We start from the raw sequence: 25,344 nt of genomic DNA, 5'->3' as shown, positions 1-25,344 counted from the left end.
AGAGAGAGAGAGAGAGAGAGAGAGAGAGAGAGAGAGAGAGAGAGAGAGAGAGAGAGGAGTTTGGAATGGTATGGGATTTGAAACCTTGAAGCCCACACCCAGTGACATTCCTCCTCCAAAAGGCCATACCTCCTAACCCTTCCTAAACAATTCTATTAAAGGGAACCAAGAATGCACATATACAAGCCTACAGTGACCATTCTCATTCAAACCATGACATGGGACAAGATGCTTTATATCTGGAAGGGAAATCTTTCTTTCTGCAGGTACAAGCACATAACAGAGTGGGCAAGAGATAGAAAAGGGGCTGGAGAGATGGCTCAGCAGTTAAGAGCACTGACTGTTCTTCCAAAGGTCCTGAGTTCAAATCCCAGGAACCACATGGTGGCTCACAACCATCCATAATAAGGTCTGACGCCCTCTTCTGGTGCAGCTGAAGACAGCTCCAGTGTACTTACATTTAATAATAAATAAATAAATCTTAAAAAAAAAGAGAGAGAGATGGAGAAGGGCATTCATCATTTTGCATGTAGAGTCATAGTCATCTGGTGAGATAGGCAAAATGAATAATGTACTTCTGGCACTGAGTCTATCATGTCATTAACACATGCTAATGATGGTGTATATCAGATGGCCCATCATTGTACTTAGGATGGAGTATATCAGATGGCCCGTCATCATACCTAAATAACACTAACCAAATACTTGTCTGGCTTTACAATTATATCCACCCAAAAGTGGTCACTTCTGCAAGCCAATGATACAGTCAATCATAATGTGGATAATTTGATGGCTTTAGCCAATTTAAACATTTTGTATGAGTAATAGGGCATTGTAACTCCTCTAGAAGCTAAGTTAGGTCTAATAGTATATTGGCTAAAACATCTACAATATCTTTTTTCTAATTTAGTATTTTTTTCCTGTACTCAACATTATATGAATTACAGAAAAAAAAACAAAAAACAAACAAACAAACAAACTAACAAAATAACAAAAACAACCTAGGGCACTTATCCTAGAGTTACTATTGTGATGAAACACCATGACCAAAAATAAGCTGGGGAGGAAAGGGTTAAGTCGGTATACACTTTCTGCATCTTAGTCCATCATTGAAAGAAGTCAAGGCAGTAACTTAAATACGTCAGGAACCTGGAGGCAGGAGCTGATGCAGAGGCCATGGAGGGCTGCTGCTTACTGGCTTGCTCCCCATGGCTTGCTCAGCCTGCTTTCTTATAGAACCAAGGACCACCAGGGTAGGGATGACACCACCCACAATAGACTGGGCTCTCACCAATTAAGAAAAATGTCCTACAGACTTGCCTACAGCCTGGTCTTATGGAGTTATTTTCTCACTTGAGGCTCCCTCCTTTTTGATGACTTTAGTTTGTGTCCAGTTAACATAAAATTATCCCGGTCGGGCGTGGTGGCTCACGCCTTTAATCCCAGCACTCCGGAGGCAGAGGCAGGCAGATTTCTGAGTTCGAGGCCAGCCTGGTCTACAGAGTGAGTTCCAGGACAGCCAGGGCTACACAGAGAAACCCTGTCTCAAAAAAACAAAAAAGAAAAAAAAATTATCCAGCACTTTACTTGGTAAAGGAAACACGGTGCAAAATGGGTCTGATTATAGTGATTATAGTGCTGTGTCCCCCTCCCCCCCTCCATGGTGCTGGGAATGGAACTGAGACTTTGGACATGCTAGGCAAGTGCAGTATTAGTTTACAATAAGAGGTAATCCTGGGTGCATAATTGGCTGGCAAACTGTAGAAGCCCTGACAGGAAGCTATGTTGCTTGAGCTTGTATTCAAGGTGTTGGAAGTCTCAAAATGTCAAGAGTGGGACGTGCTAGATGAGCATGGCTTATAGACATACTAATGTAGTTGCCATAGCTTGAGTAAAGTGGAAAGTTAAAGGGGTCAGATGATCCTGCAAGCAGGAAATCCTGGGGGGGGGGGGGAGAATGCTACAGTAGAGTCGTAATTAGATCAGAAAGCCTGGGCAGAATGGACTGATAGTGGAAGAGTTGGGAAAGAGATTATGCAAAGAAAGATTTGTTCGGACGGGTAGAGGAGGAAGCGGGGAAATTGGATTATGATGCAGTTGTGAGCCTAGATGATCCTGCTAGTGAAAGCAAAGATGAGAAATTAAATTATTGATACATGATCTCCTCGTGTGGAAGCCCGGGAAGCCATGCGAGGTACAGGAGGTCAGAAAAGTCAGGCTTGAGTGTAGAGACACGGATTCAGAATTCATCTTTGTAATGATAGCACAAGCTACGGGAGTCTGAGCTTCTATTGACATACTCGGGTTGGGAGAGCCAGTTTGGCAGATGCTACTCTTTCAGGAAATGTGGCTTAAGGTCGGTCTTTTTGCAGGGCTCGATCGTAACAATTGTCTGGCCCGTTTTAACAGAAAGAGCCTTGGCTGTTAAGACATTTGCGAAGTCACTTTTGGGGAGGCAGCTGAAGAAACAAACTCAAGTTGAGCTTCTAGGACTGATTCCACAAACTTCACTACCGGAAGCTAAGCTGTGTGAGCTGCTTTCACTTCCTCTACCTCGGAGGATCTGCCCGGCCCCTCACTAAGGTTACAGTTATAGCTCTGTCTTTGATGCAGGTCTTGTGAGGAAACTGTACACCGAACCCTGCCTTTCCCTCCTCATGAGTCATTCTGAGTCAAAATCCCAAACCCTAATTTAAAGCGGATCCAGAGGTACCTGCTTTTTCTTAAAGGCGCTTTCCCGCTTCTCTGTTCGAGAAAGGAGTCGGTGCGAGGCTTCAGTGAGCATCCCACACCCCCACTGTAGCAGCTCCGCTGTTACACGTGGAGTATCTAGGAGCAAGGAGGATCTTTCTGTTGGTCTGTCTCTTGTCACTGATGAGACTGCAAGCCTAAGCTTTCTCTGTCTGGTGTGTTTAGCTTGCTCTTTGTAGAGCTGCTGTTGAGGAATGACATTAAAGAGCCAGGGAAAATCATTGTACAATTGATTTGCTATGCCTGCTGAGGTTAGGGTGTGGAGAAGCCATCATGTTTCCTATCGTCTCTGGTTCTTATTGTTCTGCCATCACGGAAGGCTTTATGTGTTAGAAGAAACAGCGCATCCAGTTCAGACGGCAGGGCTGTGCGGCTACATTTGTCCTGGTGACTGCACTGCGAAGATTTTTCTAGTAGAAAACCAGTTGGCTATGCACTATGTCCTAAATCCCACAGGTATATTGTGTTACTCTAATTATTTCATTTTTTTAACTCTAGGTTTATTTAGCAGTTGCTCCCCCTACTTCCTACTATGACTCATCCGTTGAGTTTGCCATCTCCCTTTCCTGACCAGCAGCCTTGGGGTGAAGTGCACTTAGTGCATACTTTGGAATGGGAAGAAACACCATGAGAATCAGGCAGTGTGTGTGTGTGTGTGTGTGTGTGTGTGTGTGTATGTATGTGTGTATATGTATGTGTATATATGTGTTTATATGTGTATATATAGGTGTCTGTTTATAGCATGTTAGTGTATTTGTATATATGTCTGTATATTGTATATATGCATATATGCATGTGTATATGTATATATGTATGTGTGTATATATGTACTTGTGTATGTGTATATATATATGCATGTGTGCATATATTTGGTATATATTATGCATATGTATATAGTATATATGTATGCATATATATGTATGTATATGAACATGTGTATATGTATATGTGTGTGTGCATGTGAGTGTTTGTGTGTGTGTGTTCTGGACTGGACTATCCCAGCACCTGAGCAAATTCCAGTTCCCCAAAAGTGTCCTCAGCTTGAGAAGATGAACTCTTTTGCTGCCTCAGGGAAAGGCTTCTGCCTCCGGGGGTGGGTGGATGAAGCCATTGCTTTCCTGCCCTGCCACGTTCATCCTTCTGTCACCTTCTTCTTAGCATTTCACAGTGTTCTGCTCCCATCCCCGTCCAGACTGAATCTGCTGCTATTTTCTCTGATTTCTCACATTACACAGTGCACTCTCTGTTGTAGCAATATCTCTTAGGAACTTATGTACACATTTATATTTTCAAACTGATTCTCTTAAAGGCAGAAGCTGTCATTGAGAAACTATTATTCACACACACACACACACACACACACACACACACACACACACATACATGCATATATAACCTTATTCAGTTCTACCAGTAAACAGACACCGGAGTGAAATATCAGTGCCACTGTCATATAAATACTTTACAGAAACAGGCCTTGAAACTAGGTCATATTTCATATCTATGCCTAGTATGATATAAGGTAAATGGGGGGTGTCAACAAATGCTCATCAAGCAAATAGTCAAATCCATAAGCTGTGGGCTATATAATATCAAGAAAGAAAATCCTTCTAGCCATTAATCACTAACAAGTTGATTCTGTAATAGCTCTGAGCATGTACAGACTTCATTCAAACCCTTAATACCCATGAGATGGCTTGAACACCAAAGTAACCGGAACAAAGCAGTAACTACCCTAAGTGAGGCCTTCCCCAGTTGCTCACATTGTCATTCTTGAAGATCTGATTCAAAATGTCAGCGCACAGCGTCAGAATCATCCAAACATGGACAGGAGAAGAAAGCTTCTTTCTAGTATTGGAAGTGAACTGCCCTGCTTCCGTGGTGGAAGAGCTGCTGAGGGGCTGAGGTGCCGAGGTGCTGTAGACTTAAGCCCATTTTTTCCAAGTTCCCTGTTAGGGTCTGGGTGAAGAAAGACACTTTACAGTAAGACTGGTTTTTGAGCTGAATTTTTTTTTTTTTTTTGACTGTTAACAAGTGGCAATCAGGTGTCTGCAGGACTGGCTGGCTTTGCTACTCTGCTCTGACAAGAGTTTTCCCATCCCTGGCTCTTCCTCCGTGTCTACCATCTGCATCGCTGAGGTCTGGAGTGGCCAAATGCATTCAGGGTGCTCTGCCTGGGCTGCTGGCCTCTAATCCCCTGGGTCCATGAGCTAACCCTGTTTCCATTTGCTGGATCCTAGTGGAAAATAGCTGTGTTTAGGTGGAAATTACAGGGAGTGGACAGCTGCATTTCAAAGGCTTTATTTCCGTTTCCTTCCTCTTCATGCGACTCACAATAGGCTTGGTGAGCACTTGGGGGTGTATACTTTCCCTTATTCTTGACTTTTCTGTTTACCACATTGCTGTCACTATCCCTAATCATAAAAGCCAGATAGCCACCCCAGTGTTTGCCTTCTGGAATTATTAGTTTGATCTTGCTTACTGTTATTTATTTATTTATATTTATTTATTTATTTATTTATTTAACTATTATAAGTTCTTAGGAATTCTACTGAAATAACCATGGACTCTTTTACAATGGATTTATCCACTGTGCAATTTATTTTATCTTTCTTTTGGGAGCAAATGAAGTTTACAGAAGTGATGTGATATGGTGGTGAAATGGAGAGAATTTGTTTAGGATCCAGTCCTGCTGCAGCTACATGACTATGTCAGGGAAGTCAGTCCAACATACAGGACCTGAAGAAAGGTGAAGGCTAGCTACATAGTTTCCAAAGTCCCCCTAAACATATTATCCTGGGATTTTTATCCATCTAGCTCCAGAGATCCTTTTTCTGGTTCCCCAGAATTAGAGTAGAATTTGGAGGAAATACCAAGTATAAACAAAACTATTTTTATCGATGACTTTCTACCGTGGACATACTCTCCACTGCCTTTTGTTTCTGTGGTTTGGGGAGCATATTCTTCAAGATTATCTATAATTCACAATATATTGAGAAGTACTGGAGAATATTAGAGTGGCTTCAGTAACCCTCAGACTGACCACTGGACTGTCTTCAGAATTAGACAAGTTCACTGAAAATAGGGCCTCGGGTCCTTTGGGTTGAGGAACAAAGTAATACATTCTTAGGAAGGCGTTTTCTGGAGAGAATTCCTCTGACTTTATGCTCAGAGGGATTCTACTTTTCATTCACTCCTGACTTCTGTTTTTATACTTGTTTTTTTTTTTCCCTTCCCCTTAACAAATGTGTTCATTTGGCATGGGGGGGAGGGGGCTCAATTAAAAGACAAAGGAACTATTTCTGAATAATGTAGAATTTGTGGAACAACGTAAGCTCTGTGGGATATTTTGACATAATTTGACAAAATGGCAAGAGTATCTTATCTCGATGTCATTTCCCTCTTCGGGGCTATTAAAACCACGTGCCTTGAGACAGGCTATTTCTGTCCTCAGGCAGAACTTCCTAAAAGTATAGACTGTAATTAACATTTTTCAAAGGAAAAAAAAATCAGCAGTCATCTGTCATGCATATGCAATAGCATTTTGATATAGCCGTTATCATTCGATATAGCCTTTTCAATAACCAACACCGAACGTTTCCTGGGCACTCTCCAGTTTCTTGCTGCATATCAGTGACTGAAGGTGTCTTATATCCACCAACAGGAGGCCAGGCCTGGTTTGGCACCAGATGGAAACTCTAGTTTCCCCTCCCCAGAGAGTGTGGATGGTTTCAGTTTATATGGAGTGAAGCAGAAGGACCTTTGTTGGCTTTCTCAGGCCACTTTCACCCAAGGACTTTTTTTTTTCCTCTCCAGCCCTACTGAGTCACACTTGTCCTTTCAAGTTGAACAATACTCATGATTGATAAGTGCAATCTGAATGGAGATATAACCAGCAGCAAGCTGGGGTTGCCTTTGGTGGTGGAATTTCAAATCAATGTCCGCAGATTAAAGTCTAATCTCCTGCAATGAGTAATTTAAATCTTCAAAAACTTACGATGCTTTGAAATAGCCGGCATGGGAAATGGGAACTAACCACATTATTATCATCTACACTTTCTTCTTTCCTTCTTTCCTTCCTTCCATCCTTCTCCCTCTCTCCCCCCTCTTTCTTTCTTTCTTTCTTTCTTTCTTTCTTTCTTTCTTTCTTTCTTTCTTTCTTTCTTTCTTTCTTTCTTTCTTTCTTTCTGTCTCTCTCTGTCTCTGTCTCTGTCTCTGTCTCTCTCTCTCTCTCTCTTTCTTTCTTTCTTTCGGCTTCAGATATTAAACTGACTGGAGGTCTCCTGGGCCAGTAGGGAGTGTTGCCTCACTGTATTGCCAGTGAGGCCACCACAAAGGTGGATGCCTGACTCTGCTGTACCTAAGCCTGCCTACATGGGGAGGGAGGATTCTTTAAGGAAAAGAATAGGAAATATTGATGCATATTAGAAAAAAAAAGCTGCACACACACACACACATACACACATTTTAAAATCTGACAAATATTACACATTTAAGTAAACTCCAGAAATTAAACTGTACTTTCCCCAATATCTTTGGGTATTTACGATTTGAGAACATCTATCAACAAATTTTACATTTTAATGTAAATTTCTATAGAGATTACAGAAAATACTTTCATTGGTACGATAGACTGAAACTTGGTTTCTTTGTGCCAATAGTTCCCCAAAACCTCTTTTATTTCCATAGCTCAATACTAGTCATATGAAATAAAAGATTGCTGTCAAATTTAGAGAACATCTACACTTTTATTTACATATGAATATACATATTTGTACTTGGAATTACTCTTGCAAATCTAGAAATTTTAGAAAGTCTTATTCCATGTAATTGCCATTAAGTTATGATGACTTAATTGTACACAGGTGGGCTTGTTATTGACAGGAACAAAATCCCTTTGAGTACTTTCTGTGGAATCTGCATTACCTTCTCCAGTTTTCAGCCATCTGATGATGGAGAGAATTTCCCACATACTCCCATCTGACCATTTCCAAGCTCACACATGTTTCTTTTCCTGGTGCACTGAGATGTCTCATATCACAGTATACCTGTGATGTCACTGCGTGTGTCAGTACAGTGCAGTGCAGTGAACTGTACAAACTTTCCTGAAGACCAGACTGGCTGGCAATAACTTATTCATATAGGAAAATAGGAAAAAGACTGCAAGTAAATATATACCAGTTAGGCCAAAGCATGTGTGTGTGTGTGTGTGTGTGTGTGTGTGTGTGTGTGTGTGTGAATATCACCTTAAAACATTCCAATTAGGGCCGGGCGTGGTGGCGCACGCCTTTAATCCCAGCACTCGGGAGGCAGAGGCAGGCGGATTTCTGAGTTCAAGGCCAGCCTGGTCTACCAAGTGAGTTCCAGGACAGCCAGGGCTATACAGAGAAACCCTGTCTCGAAAAACCAAAAAAAAAAAAAATTCCAATTAGGCAGTCAGGAGAGGAGAGAGATAGTGAGTGGTCTTAAGTAGTGACTCTGAAAGTTGTCTCATATTTTTCTGCACATTTTTCAGAAATACAATACGCTTGAGCACTCCGAGTTTTCAGGGTCTTGAAAGCTACTTGTGGATTCTGAACCTTAAATCTATCTTATTAGGTTTACGAAGAGCCTAACTCGGATGCAGTGCCGGCTTTGTGTTTCTTTTAGTCATTGGAAATAGCACCTTTTTGAAGTTAGGAGTCCCAACATAAGTGTGAACATCCACTTGAGGCTCCGCAGGCGTCTTCTGGTCCCTGGTGTGCATCATACAAGCAGCCCTTGCTGCTTGCTTTCCTTCTCCACGTGTTCCTTCCCTCTGTCCCTTCTCCACTCTCAGTGATGGGCACCGGGCATGGTACAGGGTCCTTTGTGAATCATGGGGATGCCATTCCTACAGAGCGGATCCTACTTCTGCCGTCGACTTCTAGAAAAGTCCTCACTGTTAGGAGGCTAAATTGTTACTAGAGTTTATAAGACACACCGTGGGAGACTTCTGCGAGGATTAGAGGTAATTACATGTAAATTAGTAAATTTTTATGAGCCTTGGCTTCTTCATAAAGTTAAATTAATAACTCATCTTAAATGGTTGTTTGCAGATTTGAGATAATGTGTATGTGAAGCTGGGCTATGTTTGAGTTGTAAAAGCCTGTGCTGCTTGTGGGAAAGGCCCTTAAGACTTGTGCCCCATTTTACTGAGCTTTTCCTAGCTGCCAGCCTGTCTGAGGCTAGGTTAGAGTCACGGAGCTAACTCTGGCCAATGATACATGAGTAGAAAGATGTATTTCTGGGCCAAAATAGCTAAATGCCAGAGTACTTCTAAATCTCTTCTTAATTGTGGCAGCTGGCTTAGCTGTTGTATTCAAGGAGTGTGGAAACCTGAGTCACCATCAAAAGAGAACTTGTCAAGGGAGTTTCAGAACCGTGTTGGAATTTGTATGAACATGAATAAGATTTGTGTTGTGTGACTATGATTATATATGCATGTATTACTGTACTTAGTCCAACCATCCTTATCGAGGGACTTATTATTACTGTTACTATGGAATGGACCAGAATTACTCACAAACTTAAGTATTTGAAGTGAGACATAGAACTAGAGTGTTGGCGCCTACCTTCCCTAATGAGGAGAGAAAAATGTTTATTTTACAAGTAAAATATTTAGTTTTTCTACAAAACATGGATTTGGAAACTGTTAAACAAAAAGGAGAGTGTTACAGTTTAGTGCTGGCTAGTTTTATGTCAACTTGACACAAGCTAGAGTCATCAGATAGAAGGGACTTAAAAGAGCAAAATGTCTCCACAAGATGGGGTGGTAGGCAAGAATGGAGGACATTTTCTTGATTAGTGATTGACTGGGAAGGGCCCAGCCTAATGTGAATGTGAATGGTGCCATCCCTAGGCTGGTGGTCTTGAGTTCTATAAGAAAGCAGGCTGAACAAACCATGGGGAACAAGCCAGTAAGCAACATTCCTCTATGGCCTCTGCATCAGCTCCTGCCTCCAGGTCCCTACAGTGCTTGAGTGCCTGTCCTGACTTCCTTTCGTGATGAACAGCAATGTGGAAGTGGAAGCCAAATGTTCACTTCCCTCCTCAACTTACTTTGGTAATGGTGTTTCATCACCGCAATGGTAACCCTAACTACAACAGAAATTGGTACCAGGATAGTGGGGTATTGCTGTGACTGACCTGATCGTGGTGTTTTAGAGAGAATCATGGAAGGACTTTTGAAACTCTAGGTAAGAAAAGACATTGAGTGTTCAAGCTTGGTGAGCTGTTCTATGGGAACCCAGAGGGAAAGAGTGTTGAGAGAAATGCAGACAATGGAGGCCTGGCTTGTGTAAGTTGCCGAGGGACGTTTGAGAGTTAAAGACTACTAGGGCCATTGCATATTTGTTATTTTGAATTAAGATTCTATGGATCTTATCATCCAGGGCTGAAGAGTCATGATTAACAAGAGACCAGCATCACTGAAGTAAAACTTTTGCTTCCCTGGGTCAATTGATGTGGAACTGAGAATTTAGCAGTGATGAAGAACAGGCCAGCACCCTTGAGGTGACATCTTCTGGGAAAGAGTTTCCTTAGAGTCAGCACACAAACGCTGCGTCCAGAGGCGGTATACGCTGGGCTTTGACTTAGCAGCTGAGCTTGGGAGAGTCACCCAGATGGTAGTGGTTTTAAAGGCAGGAAGTCAGGGAGAACAGCTGAGGCTCGCACTGAGAGAAGCCAGGAGAACCTGTTGAAGGGGCAACCTCAGTAGCAGTTGGAGGCCCCGGACTGCAGAGGTCCTGCAGCATCGTTTAAGGCTTGGCACCAGGGAGAGGGCCGAGGAGAGACTATTGGTGAAAGTGTAGCTCAGTTACTGCAGAGAGCCTAGGAATTTTGGAGATTGTAGCACCAGAAGCAGATCACCAAGACCCAGTAGCAGCAGTGTCGTGGAGCCTGCCATAGCTTAGAAGCCAAGCTGTGTGCACTGCCGAGGGCAGCGCTGAGAAGTGACCCAAGCCCCTTTGGAGCCCAGACCGTGAGTGAACCTCAGACATTGGACATTGAGTTATTTGCCCTGTTGGAATTTGATTTTGTTCTGATCCGATTGTGATCGTGTCCTGGTTCTTCCCTCCTGAAGCACTTAATTTACTTCTGATCAGGTGTGAGCCCACGGCTGATAGACTCTGACCTTTTCAAAAGACTGGATTTTTGAAGAGACTGGATTTTAAAGCATTTGAATTTGTAAAGATTGTGGGACTTGTTTTTAAAAAGATCTTTTAAAAATGTTTTATACTGTGATGTTTCTGCTGCTGTGTGATCCTAGGGGTGAACAAGAAAGGGAAAGTGGTGGCCCCTCAGTGATGTGTTTGTGGGTCAGGTTCTTAAGAGGTCAGTTGTGCTGGCTACATCTATGCCAACTTGACTCGAGCTGGAGTCATCCGAAAGAACGGAGCCTCGGTGGAGAAAATGCCTCTTCAAATGTCTGTAGGGCTTTTTCTTAGTCAATGATTAGTGGGGAAGGTCCAGACCATTGTGGGTGGGACCACCACTGGGCTAGTCCTGGGGTCTATAAGAAAGCACGGTTAGCAAGCCATGAGGAGCAGGCCAGTCAGCAACACCCTTCCATCAGCCTCTGCATCAGCTCTGCATCAGGGGTCTGCTCTGCTGGAGTTCCTGTCTAGACTGAGCAGACCTGTGCCTCTGCATCAGCTCTGCATCAGGGGTCTGCTCTGCTGGAGTCCCTGTCTAGACTGAGCAGACCTGTGGAAGTGTTAAACCAAACAAACCCTCTCCTCTACAACTTGCTCTGTTCATGGTGTTTCATCGCAGCAATAGCAACCCTGACTAAGACACATTTGGATATAAACCCCCAACACCAAAGACTCAGGTGCTGGAAGCTGAATCCCCACCAGGTAGATTAAGTCATTGGGAAGAGATTTGACTGTAACCAGACGGGCTAATGATGTGATGTCTCGTGACGTGATGGCATTATTGGCAGGTGGATAGAGGAAGAGAGTTCCATGAGAACATCTTTGCTGGCTGTGTTCTGCCCTTGCCCCTATTCTCTCTGCTTTCTGCCACATGCTCCTACTACCATAGTGTCCTGACTTGCCTTAGGCCCAGAGCAATGGCTCAAGCCAACCTTGCCCTAAGACCTCTGAAACCAAGACCCAGATAAAGTATTTCTGACTTATCCAGAGAGAAAAGCATGCTGGTTCCCATCAGTACCACCAGATCCTCTTTATCAGTTATGGCATTTCCTTGAGACCCTGATTCTAAAAGTTAATGAATATTTTCATAATAAAAAATAATTTCTGGGGCTGGTGAGATGGCTCAGTGAGTAAGAGCACCTGACTGCTCTTCCAAAGGTCTGGAGTTCAAATCCCAGCAACCACATGGCGGCTCATAACCATCCGTAACAAGATCTGACGTCCTCTTCTGGAGTGTCTGAAGACAGCTACAGTGTACTTACATATAATAAATAAATAAATAAATAAATAAATAAATAAATAAATAAATCTTTAAAAAAATTTCTATCAAACTTTAGAAATTGCAGATTTTCCTCTTCAAATTTCTTTACTCTGATAACCCTCTAAACAAACAAACAAACACACAATCCCACTATATTCCCTACTGGGGATAAATTTCATAATCTTTGATTCTTCCAGGACAGGCTGGTAGGTTCCATTCAGATTTTTGGATCCCTAAGTACAAGCATAACTTGAATATGTGCCTTGTTTGCTTTGTAAGAATCATTTTTTAAACTATATGAAGAAACCTCTGTGAAAGTATCTGAGGAAAAATCTGAGTTTTACATGTTGCTCTTTGGGGACATGATATTTTTTGTTTGTTTGCTTTGCTTTTTGTTTTTGAGACACAGACTTAACCACTAGCCCAGGCTGGCTTGGAATTCTCTACATAGCACAAGCTGGCTATGAAGTTATAGTAATCCCCCCTATCTCTGTCTCCCAGATGTTGGGATTGCAGATGTGGAGTACCAGACCTGGCTTGTGTCTTATACTTTTAAATGTAGTTTTATTTGCTAGGCTTTCTTTGGGAGGAATGGTAGCGATGCCATTTGTTGGAACCTGCCCGGTGATTGTTATCTACAGTGCCAGAGGTAAATATAATTCAAGAGACCAGTGCAAATTACAGCAAGAGGTCATTATTCAAAGAAAGGACTATCAGGGTCATGTTGGAAAGCAGTATGCACCTTCAGAAAATGTAGCTAAGAAGGTTGGGGAATGATAAGGGATCCAGTGGTTTAGAAAGTAGATCCTGGAGGAAGAAAGAATGCTCGACCTTGTGCCTTTGAATGCTGGCTGTTCACGTGAGCTGGCAACAGGCAGGCAGCAGGTAGAACAGGCTTAAGGACACTGGAATTCACTACAGAAAAATAATAATGGTTTTGATACAATGGGAAAAAAGCCTTAATGCTCTTTAAATCTCATGTTATATAAAAGAAATACGGGCAAAGTGTTTTACTATCAGCTTGTATTTTTCCAGAGTAGTCACAGCAGAAAGAAGAATAAAGAGTATAGAAGGAGAAAGAGGAAATGGAATCTAAGAGCTGGATCATTTCACCACAGACGATTGGGCCCTGCTCCTGGATAGGCCTGTCTCAGAATGCCCTCCTGCAAGCTGCAAGTTGGACCATGAATTCAGAACAATATGGGGAAATGGACAGCGTAAGTTACAGATACATTCCTAATAAGACACTGAGAGGAAGAGATGGGAATCAGACACTCTGAACTCAGTGAGAGTCCATGCTTGCTGTCACCTGAGCACAGTGACTTCGCAGGTCCTTCTAAAGTTCCTTCACTGACACTGGCAACAGACAGGCAGTTCCCTGGAGTCAAATAAGAAAACTGCTTGCCTCTATTCCCAGTGATGGCCGATTAGGCCATCTTCTGCTACATATGCAGCTAGAGACACAAGCTCAGGGGGTACTGGTTAGTTCATATTATTGTTCCACCTATAGGGTTGCAGACCCCTTCAGCTCCTTGGGTACTTTCTCTAGCTCCTCCATTGGGGACCCTGTGTTCCATCCAATAGCTGGCTGTGAGCGTCCACTTCAGTGTTTGCCAGGCACTGGCATAGCCTCACAAGTGGCCGCAATATCAGGGTCCCTTCAGCAGAATCTTGCTGGCATGAGCATTAGTATCTAGGTTTGGTGGCTGATGATGGGATGGACTCCCGAATGGGGTAGTCTCTGGATAGTCCATCCTTTCATCTTAGCTCTAAATTTTGTCTCTGTACCTATATTCTTTCATGAGTATCTTGTTCCTTATTCTAAGGAGGAATGAAGTATCCACCCAGTGGTCATCCTTCTTGGTTTTCTTGTGTTTTGCATAATGTATCTTGGGTATTCTAAGTTTCTGGGCTAATATCCACTTATCAGTGAATGCATATCTAGTGACTTCTTTTGTGATTGGGTTACCTCACTAAGGATGATATCCTCCAGATACATCCATTTGCCCAAGAATTTCATAAATTCATTGTTTTTAATAGCTGAGTAGTACTCCATTGTGTAAATGTACCACAGTTTCTGTATCCATTCCTCTATTGAGGGACATCTGGGTTCTTTCCAGCTTCTGGNTATTATAAATAANGCTGCTATGAACATAGTGGAGCATGTGTCCTTATTACCAGTTGGAAGATCTTCTGGGTATATGCCCAGAAGAGGTATTGTTGGGTCCTCCGGTTGTACTATGTCCAATTTTCTGAGGAACCGCCAGACTGATTTCCAGAGTGGTTGTACAAGCTTGCAATCCCACCAGCAATGGTCTTGGAAACTTTATATGACCCAGCACAAGGGAAGGCCTGGGCCAAGTAATGGGAGTGGGTGGGTAGGGGAGCAGGGGCTGGGGGGGGTATAGGGAACTTCCGGGATAGCATTTGAAATGTAAATAAAGAAAATAATAATAATAATAATAATAATAATAATAATAATAATAATAACAACAATAATAATAATAAAAGAAAGCTGCTTACTCTGGGCTTCAGGGTTATTCCTATCAAGGTTGTTCCTATTCCAGAGACCTGCCTGTGGTTTTCCCTGAGCCAGTTGGGTGTGGCTAATCAGCTGTAGAGCTTGTTAACTGCTCCTTGTTAACAGCTCCCTACTAATGGTTCCCTGTCTGGAGGTCTCATGGTTTAGCTGGGACCAGGATCACCTGGTCAGGACAGAGGTCTCCTTCTAGAATTTCTGGTGATCCAGGTATGTGTATTTCTAATGTGTCCCTTGGAAGAGCTGTTGCTGCCAGCCTGGAGAGTACTCTGAAGAAATGCTGCCTTAGTTCAAGCAGTAAAGACATTTTCTATAGTCATATACTAACAGGAGTGGGGCCTGTCCTGTGGTTCTAGGGGAGACTTATCTGCCCCTGTGAGTGACAGATGCTAACTGTCTAAATTTTTCTAAAGGTCTGTGAATCATAGAGTTTCAAAGCTGGCCATTCCCTCATGTGACCAGATTTTCTACTTTTGTTCCTTTCTTTATACCTTGATTGGGTGTTAAATGACCTTTGTTCCCCAACTCAGTAATTTTAGAATTTTGTGATAAAGACTCAGTCTTCCTCTATAGCAAACTATTCATCAATTTCAGACTGCTCACCTTGTTTTTCTTCTTCCCAAGTAAATATGGCAGCATGCAGAATACTTTAATATAAAACTCTACAAATGGATGGGATGCTATTATGGTCAGTTTTACTTCTGGGTACCTCCCTATTCAGAAGGATCACTACTTAATAATCATAGCTTTCTGCTGGAGTGTGTTGGTACTTGCTTTTTATCATTGGGGCTGTTTCCAGTTCCTGTTTATTTTCATGTTCTAAAGTTATGGTAGCACATACCGAACACAGACCTTGCTTTTGTAATTTCTCTAAATCGTACAGTTAAGTGGCATCATAATGTGCTCCCCAGTTGCAAAACAATTTCAGAATCCCTTGATCCATCAAGAACAACCTCCTGCCTTCTTCACCCACAGTTGTCTTCTCATCTTCTACTCTGTGAATTTGTCCTAGGTACTTCACTGAAATAGAATAACAAAGCAATTGTCTTTTTTACATCAAGACTTTTTTTTTTTTTAAAGAAAGCATCTTAGTATGTGGCTCACACGTTGGGCTTGAAGTTGTGATCCCCCTGTTCCACTCTCCTACGTACTGACATGACAGGGCACACCACCTAGCCTGGCTGGATTTCCTCTTAGAACTGTGTAATCACACTTGTATACTCTTCAGAGTCCTTTTCCAAAAGGAAAACATTTTATTTAATTATTTCCTCTTCTTTCCCCCTCCCTGCTTCCCTTCCTCTTCCTTTTCTTCTTCCTTTTCCCCTCCTTCTTTCTGCTGGCTCCTCCTTCTCTTTCTCTTCTTCTTCTTCCCTTTCTCTTTCTTCTTTTCTCTTCTTCCCCCTTCTCCTCTCCTTTCATTTTCTCCTCTTCCTCCTTTCCTGTCCCCTTTTTATTGAGTCCACCTATATTTTTGCTTGTCTTCTACCAGCTACTGAATAGAATTCCATGCTGATCGTTCACCCCGTGACTCATGTGCAGGGTCTCACCCATTCCGCTGTCATCCTGTTCCATAACCAGCCCCGGCAAGCAGAGTTTTCCCAAACAGTTTAGGCATTTCAGAAATTCCCCAAGAGCTCTCTTTCTGAAAGTCGTCTCTGAAAGCTGAGAGATAGATTGCCAGGTTGCCCTGCAGTAGGAGGAAGGTTATCTTTAGTCTCTTCATCCCTGGGTCTTAGTTGCCAGGTAACCCATTTCTTTAGCATTATCATTTACATGGCCATTTTCCTTTTCCTTAGTGGAAGAAGTAAATAAATGCTGGATTTTTGGAGGCTATTTAAAGACCAGAAATCTTTAAATTACCTTTAATTGTACTTTGTTTCACAAGCCAGGGCCTCATCTGATAAGGGCAACAGAGTGCAAAATCTCTGCCAAAGGAGAAAAAAAAAACAAAAAAACAAAACAAAAAAACCTAACCGTATCTTTTCTAGATATGGCTGGAACAGAGTGAGAGCCTGGCTTGTGGTTATCTCTGAGCCTGTGCAGCTTATCAGCTTAGTAACATAGTGGTTGAGGTTATCTCCAAATAAAGGGAGCAGCATGGCCAACCACGAGAGCAAAAGAAATCCAGTGGCAGCAACCTCCTTTCCCAACACACAGACACACTAACTACCATGGTACTCAAGGGCTTGTGTTCACCTGTTGCCCTGCATTTAGCAGGATGCTATCAAGTATTCAGTTAATCGAAGTGTCTTGTCCATGATAGTCTCATTCCGTACATTTTGTATACAGGGAATGGTCATGTCCTTCTTTTTACTTCCTTGTCATTCACAGAGAGCCACTGATTTTTTTTTTTTAATTGCTTATTTGTAACCAGCAGTTAGTGAATGGTGCTTTAAAAATACTATTTTTATATTTCAGAGATAACCAACAGCTGTCTAATTAGACTTAAAGCCCAGTCAACAGGAGGGAAATCATACTTAGTACTGTAAACCTAGCCAACCACCCACGGCCGGTGAGATCATAGACATAGAATAGAGGAGAACCTACTATTGACACTTTCTTAAATCAACACATTTCCAACTGAATTCTAAATACTCATCCCTATACACAGACACCCATCGCTATCTCCCCTGCCCCCATCAAAGAAGACAGAGAGACCTTTAAGATACAGAGAACACTGACCATGGGGCCGGAGTTGGTACACCACAACACAATGCAACGGGGAACATGGCGGCCAAGAGACCAGAAAGAGGATAAGATCCACAGAACTCAGATGTCAACTGTGAGACGATATCTTCTACATAAGACAATGAGGCTGTACTCACAAAAATCTCAAAACTGTGATAGCCAAACCAAGAACTGAGCATTGGTAACACCAATCTATGTGCACATGTGGACGGGGAAAATGTCATGGAAACCCCACCTTAGATGAAAAACTACCAAAAAAAAAAAAAAAAAAAAAAAAAAAAAAAAAAAAAAAAAAGAAAGAAAGAAAGAAAGAAAGAAAGAAAGAAAGAAAGAAAGAAAGAAAGAAAGAAAAACTACAGGCAATCGAAGACTAAGAAAGGGATAATCTGGTGTCTCCAGGGATGAGAACTCAAGTGGTTTTCCAGTCACAAGTAGTCATCTCTGAAGTCATATGTTCAATAAAGTGACACTAAATTGAGTCAATGGGTTGCATATATATATATATTTGTTTATCTATGTGACAATAATAACTAAAGAGGCGATGCACTTCGGAGGGATTTGGGGAGGGATATGGGAGGAGTTGGAAGTAGAAGAAGGAAGGGGGAAGTGAACTAATTATATTTTAATTATTTTTATAAAGAAAGACTATATATACATAAAATGGTATTATTTTGCTCCCTTTTCACGTACAATTCCATACACCAGAGAACAGTTGCTGAGACGTGCTTCTACTGGACTTCCAGTTGAATGGACTAAGCTTGGTTTTATTTTCAGGTTCAGACTCACTTAAGCAAAACAGTAAAAAAATAAACAGACTTGCCCGTATCTGTCATAAGTGAAGTCAATCAGAAAATATGTTTACAGACTTATCACCTTACACATTTATTATGCCTCAATCCTTGATAGAGTCTCTGTCCATCATTATACATTCAGAAAGTTATGCTGAAAGTAGCTCACGTGACATGATTTAAGCATGGAGAGATGAATGTAAAGCTGGACCTTTGGTCCCTTTGCTTTTCTTCAAGTTCTGCTCCATTAGGGACTTAAGCTGAGCATGGTAGCATGTGTCTGTAATCCCAGCACCATGGAGGAAAGAAAAATAGCTTTCAAGCTATGTTTAGTGGCATCTGCCTGTAAATCTGAAGATCAGAAGACAGAGGCAGGAGAGACAAAAGCTCACAGTGTCCCTGGGCTGTGTAGGGAGATGTTTGTATCAAAACCCAGCAAAGATCCTGGGACATAGCTCAGCTGTCCAGGTGTGAGACTGGAGTTTAGTTTCCAGAAACCCACTCCACTCCCCGACCCCCACAGAATAAGCCAGATGTGCAGGAGCAGTAAGTGGAGACATCGGATCCCTTGGGCTTGCTAGCCAGATCGTTGAATCTCATTGGGGGCTCCAAGCCAGTGGGATACCCTGTCTAAAAAAACCAAACTCCTGAAGAAGAACACCTTAGATTGGCATCTGTCCTACACACACACACACACATGCATACATATGTGAGCATATATACATATGCCACCATGTAGTCACCAAAGTCAAAGCCAGGACAAAACAATAACCCTGGAAATGGTTAACCCATGTTGTTGCTAAGGTTTTTAAGTGCAAGTTTAAACATTTTAATTACGTGTTAATATATTTGTATGCATGCATGTGGTGTTTGCACACATCACCTGTGTGAAGGTCAGAAGACAGCTTTCAGGAGTTGGTCTCTCCTATCATGCAGGTTCTCAGGATTGAACTCCAGTTGACAGCTTTGGGAGCAAACATCTTTACCTGCTGAGCCATCTTGCAAGTCTCCAAATGGATTTATTTTTTAGAACATATTCAAAAGAAAGACTATATTTTTAATTATTTGTATGGAATACCTTGAGAACTACAGATATTTTTGATCAAGTAGAGTAAAGCAGATTTCAGAGGATCTTAGTTAAGCCTTATATAGTGCTTTGAGTGAGAATGGCTCTCACAGGTACATATATTTGAATATTTGCTGCATGTTTGGTGAAACTGTTTGGGAAGGATTAGAAGGTATGGCCTTGTTGGAGGAAATATATCAGAGGCTTTAAAAGACTCACGTGGTTCCCAGTGCTTCCCCTAAACCCATATTTGTGTCTTCTGTCTGTCTGTCTGTCTGTCTGTCTGTCTGAGCTTCTCTCTCTCTCTCTCTCTCTCTCTCTCTCTGTGTGTGTGTGTGTGTGTGTGTGTGTATTGTGGTTGAAGATCAATATGTAAGCTCTCAGCTGTTACTTGCTCTGTCATCATGAACTCTCACCCCCTGGAACCTGAAGCCAAATTAAACATTTTCTTTCATACGTTGCCTTGGCCGTGGCGTTTTATCACAGCAATAGGAGAGTGAATAATGCACCTTGCTCCATATTCAAAGAGTAGAGAAAGCTCTTACAAAGTGCTGAGGGAAATAAAGTGAATATACAAATATTGTTAGAGCAAAGTTGAGAGGATAAATGACAAGAGATGGCATACGTAGGCTTAGATTTTTCAAAGCCCGCTTCTAAATGATGGCTCTTAAATGCTTTAACCCCCCCCCCTTCTAGCCCACCACCCACCAGGGGTAATGGAAAAGAAAGGTTATTAGGATATGAGGGAAGTGGACCTGTTTAGAAATGGTTCTTTGGAATAAATCTCATCTGTGATGTCAAGAAATCAGCAGTTCAGTTCCCAGGTCAGCAGCGGCAGCTTGATCCACTCACAAAATGCACTAGCGATCCCGTTTGGTAGTGTTGGGATGGCGAACAAATCAGCAGTAGTGGCACAATCCAGCAGAGAAAGCCAGGCCTCAGCCAGATTGGCTCAAATCAACAGGAGGGACCAGGATGACCAAGGAGGACAGGAGAAGTTCTCAGCTGTGCCTCTCTCTCGATGAAGTGAAGATGAGCTGACACAAGAGATCAAGAAACGTCGCAGAGCTAGCTCTATAAGCAAGCCCCTCTCACAGTCTGTGTCCTATTTATACTTCCTCCAAACATTACATGTCCTCCATGGGTCGTGCCTCACCAAGTGCCTTCCTCAGCATGTGTCTTAGCAAAACTCTACATGAGTCTGTATTAGCTGACACCACTCTGTCAATCTGCCGGAGACTGCAGAAGCGGCAAGAAGTCTCGGTACGCCATCAGAAGTTTTGGGTGCATTTCTCTCTATGGAGTCCTGACAAAAGGAGCTCAACTACGAAATGTAGGGCAGACCAACACATCCGTGTTGTTAGGGAAGAATCCCGCACCACGTGTTCTTTTCACCTGTGTCTGTTTCAGAGAAATGTTTCTTCACATGTCTGCTTTAGCAAAACATCCTATCACTTCTGTCCACTCCAGGAAAACACCCCTTCATGTGTTTGCCCTAGCAAAGTCCCAGACCTTCCAAAGAAGCCAAAGTTTCCACTTCAGGTACATAATGATCTCAAGGTTTTAGCAGGGAATAGTATCAGGTACTGTGGGAGAAATAGTAACATTCCTAGGCTATACCATTTGTAATAGATCTCAATTTCGGTGTTTCCTGTCAATCAGAATTCCCCAGAGGAGTTGAGCGTGGCAGTATATGCTTCTCATCCCAACACTTGAAAACTAAGGCAAAAGGATTGATGTAATTTTCAAAAAGATATTTGTTGGTTTTTTAAAATGTGAAGAAGTATTTTGCCTGCATGCATGTCTGTACACCTCATGTGTGACTAGTGCCCATAGAAGCCAAAAAAGGGTGTCAGAATTGGAGTCACAGACCTGGAACTGGAGTTTCAGACAAGCTGCCACGTGAGTCCTGGGAACTGAACCATGGTCCTCTGTAAGAGTAGCAAATGCTCCTAACCCTGGTACCAACTCTCAGCCCTGGGTTGCTGTAATATTAAGACCAGCCTGTGGAAAATAGCAAGTTCAAGGCAAGCCTGGCCTATACAGTACAATCCTATATAGAAGGGAAAGAAGAAAGCGAAGAAGGAAGAAAGGAAGGGAACAAAAGAAAAAGGGGTAAAGGAATGAAGATGTCATGAAAAACTGTTTAAAATTGCTAGTCTCATACTCTATTCACTGGGAATAGGATAGGTCTTCAAATCTGTATTTTAAAACAAATTCCTAGGTATGCTGAATGTGAGTGTGTCTGATGTATGTGCATATGTGTGTGCAGCTGTATGCATGGAAACCAGAGGTCACTGTTGGATGTCCTGTGTCACTTTCCACCTTAGCTCTTGAGGCAAGGCCTCTTACGGAACCCAGAGCTCATTGATTTGTCTAGACTGGCTAGCCATGGGCTCTAAGGAGTTCCCTTGTCTCTGAGTCCCCAGTGATGGGGTTACAGATGTGACATCTAGATAATTACCTTAGGTCTGGGGATCTAAACTCAGTGTGATGGTTTGTATATTCTTGAACCAGGGAGTGGCACCATTTGGAGGTGTGGCCTTGTTGGAATAGGTGTGACCTGGTTGGATTAGGCGTGTTACTGTGGGTATGAGCTTAAGATCCTCATCCTAGGTGCCTGGAAGTCAGTCTTTTACTAGCAGCCTTTGGATGAAGATGTAGAACTCTCAGCTCTGCCTGCACCATGCCTGCCTGAATGCTGCCATGCTCCCACCTTGATGATAATGGACTGAACCTCTGAATCTGTAAGCCAGCCCCAATGAAATGTTTTTGTTTTTGTTTTTGTTTTTTAAGACTTGCCTTGGTCATGGTGTCTGTTCACAACAGTAAAACCCTAACTAAGACACTCAGTTTGCACAAATGTTGCTCTACCCCATAGGTAGTTCTGATACTGTCATGTCAGAGGCAGAAAAACATGATTCCAGAGCCATGGAGAAGGAGCTAACCATTCAGCCCAGAAAGGGAAAATAATCAGGTATGAGAGGCAACAGACTGAAGAACATTTTAAATAACAGTAATTCACTTTCAATTTAATTTTTTTTTTTAGTTATTTCAACTTTGCTAATGAGATTCATTCTCAAAGACTCTAAAGAATCTGCTGACAGTCACAGAGCTAACAACTGGCAGATGCAAGGCTGAAGGTCACGGACTCTAGAACCTTAACTGCCAGGGTTTCCAGTAGGAGGCAGCTCAACCTGCCTGCACAGGCAAGCTGCGGTTATGTTTTTGAGGCCTTAGATGCTATTGGAAGGGTGTTTGTACTTGGTAGGTCTAGAGAGACTTACTGGAATATTTGAGCAGGGTTGTTCATTTAGTAACAATGTATCATTATGGTGGGAAGAAGGAATTGGATGTAAACCCAGTTAGAAGCCCAAGCAGAAAGAATCCAGGAGAAAAGACAAAGGCCCTTTAGCTTGGGTGATGTGAAGGTTGTAGAAGTTAGAGCTATTTTGTGGCTAAACAAAAAAAGACGATGCCTCCCCACTTCCCACCAGCTGGGATTCCATGACTCAAAAGATTTGACTTACGAATCAAAGACTTAACCAAACAAAGGTGAATGTCAGAGATTATTGTTATTTTTTCCATCATGACACAAACGCAGCAGATCAGAACTAACAGCTATTATCATCAAAGCTGCAGAAACTACAATGTTGTTTTGGTTGTGGTAAGAGGAACAGTCGACAGAGGGAGTGAACAGTACTTTGGAATTTTCTTACTGTTTCTGGTAGCAGATCTTTGTCACTATGCCCACATCTGCCGTCATTCATATGATGAACGTGTTCCATAAATTCTGTTGTCCTCGGAGTCTGTGGGGTCCTGGTGGTATAGGTCAGGGCTTGCCTAAAATGACGGAGATCAGCTTTTCTTTCCCAACACCACTGGGGGTATGTGTGGGTAAAACCCATTGGTATGGTTTGGTAACCTGAGACAATAAGTGTACTATACTGATGCAAAAAGTATTTTAGACAAGGAAAAAAAAATTCCTGAGGTTTTATGGGTAAATCTGTAATTTCCACTAGATATTTACAAAGTTAAATATCTCTCTTTTTGGCCAGTCTCTATGGTTCTGAAAATACAAAAAAATTGCCACAGAGTAATGTGTATGATCAGCAATGGTCAGAGAGTGTCTGGGTTTGGGGCCGAGTGTTTAGGAGAAGGTATCGATAGGAAGGTAAAACATGATCGCACGGACGGGCCAGTACTAAAAGTGTAGTGGAACAAGACAGGCGTGCCGGCTCATCGGTCTAGACATGTCGAAGCATCAGTATTGACACCAGTCAGCTCTTACAGAAACAAGGCAGAGGGCTGGCAAGACGGCTCAGGACTTCATGGCGCCTGCCACCAAGCCTGACAAGTTGAGTTCAACCCACACAAAGAGAGAACTGATTCCCCCAAGTTGTCCTCTGACCTTCACAGATATGCAGGCTCACAGTCCCCACCCCCCACCCCCACATACACAACCATAAATAGAGAGAGTAACACAAACAAATGGAGACCATTAGGAACAAACAACCTTTAAAGCCAAGCCTGGTTGTATGTTCCTTGATTTCAGCAGGACCCTGAATTCAAGCCCAGCCTGAGTTTGCAGCCAGCTTAGGTAACATAAGAAAACCTGTCTTAAACAAATAAGCAAAACCAACACACACACACACAGAGCAAATGGAAATTCCATATCTATTCCACGACCAACGGTAGATAATACCAAAAGCCACAATCATTGCTCGTATGTGCATTTGGAAATTAAATTTTGAGCAGTCACCCTGAAAGGTGTCGAGTATCCTTTGCGAAAACAACATGAAACCTTGCTAAAGGAAGAGGCAGAGGGGACATGTGCTAAGGTAGCAAGTAAAACTCCAGAAAGAGAGAAGAGCATCAAGGAGTAGCATCTACCCAGAGTGATGGGGTATGCGGATGGAGCATCAACAGATACCATGTACACAGGATGATGAGCCAGGGGGATGGAGCATCAATGAATGCCATGTACACAGGATGATTGGATAAGAGGATAGAGCATCAACAGATAGTATGTACACAGGATGATGAGGTAGAGGATGGAAGATCAACAGATAGTATGTACACAGGATGTTGAGGTAGAAGATGGAGCATCATGGATAGCATGTACACAGGATGATGAGCTAGGAAGACTCAAGGAGGACCACAGGGGCTGTATTATTCTTATCCAGGTGTAGTTGAATGAATCACCATTCTTTAATGAAGAAAATCAGAAGGGATGCTGAAATAGTTAACTCCAAACTGTTCATCACTTACAGTGGATATATGAATGTATGCATATATTTACTTAATTTAGCTAGAGACTCTAATTTATTCCCGAGTGTGGGCTAAGTCATCAACAGTTCTACTCTTTTTTTTTTCTTTAAATAGAACAGAATCTCTGCAATGTTGTTACTCAGAGCCAGGTGGGCCCAGAGAACAATTATAACCAAGGTCTTTTTTTACCCAGAGCGGAGAGACTAGAGCAGATATCTCTGTGAATGATGGATCATGCAGTAGGAACATTCGGTGAGATGTGGTATAACCCTGGACAGTGGCTTCAGGGATGGATGAATAGGTCAGGGCTAACCAGGAGAATTTAGTTGAGCTCTTCAAGCTTTGCTATGCTATAGTGAAGAGGTTTTCCTGGAGAGGTGCCTGGTGCAGCCACTGAACGGCTTGCAGGAGATAACATGTAGCATTCTGCAGTTGCTGTGCAATTATCTAAACTATCTCATGCACTCATCGCTTCAAGTCATCACCAGGCAGTCAAGACAAAGCGAAACACACAGGGAGAAGCTTTTAACAGTAATTTGTAGCAAAGATGTTTGGAATAATCACACATTGCTTGTTACCACTGGCTTTTGTGTTAATCACCTAATTGCAAATTGGCTTTCCTTAATGTCTGGATACCATGGAAATAATCCTACAATTTCTGTGTCCCTTATATCCTATTATTTGACTTTGTGCAGAACATGCCTGCACACACAGATTTTAAAAGAAATTCTGGAGGAATTAAATACTTGGGACGGGGGCAGGGAAATTAGGCCTATGAATCATAAAGTTGAATCCTGTGTCCA

This window comes from Mus pahari, chromosome 15 (assembly GCF_900095145.1).
Source record: "Mus pahari chromosome 15, PAHARI_EIJ_v1.1, whole genome shotgun sequence".
NCBI lineage: Eukaryota > Metazoa > Chordata > Mammalia > Rodentia > Muridae > Mus > Mus pahari.
This window is presented reverse-complemented; position numbering follows the sequence as displayed.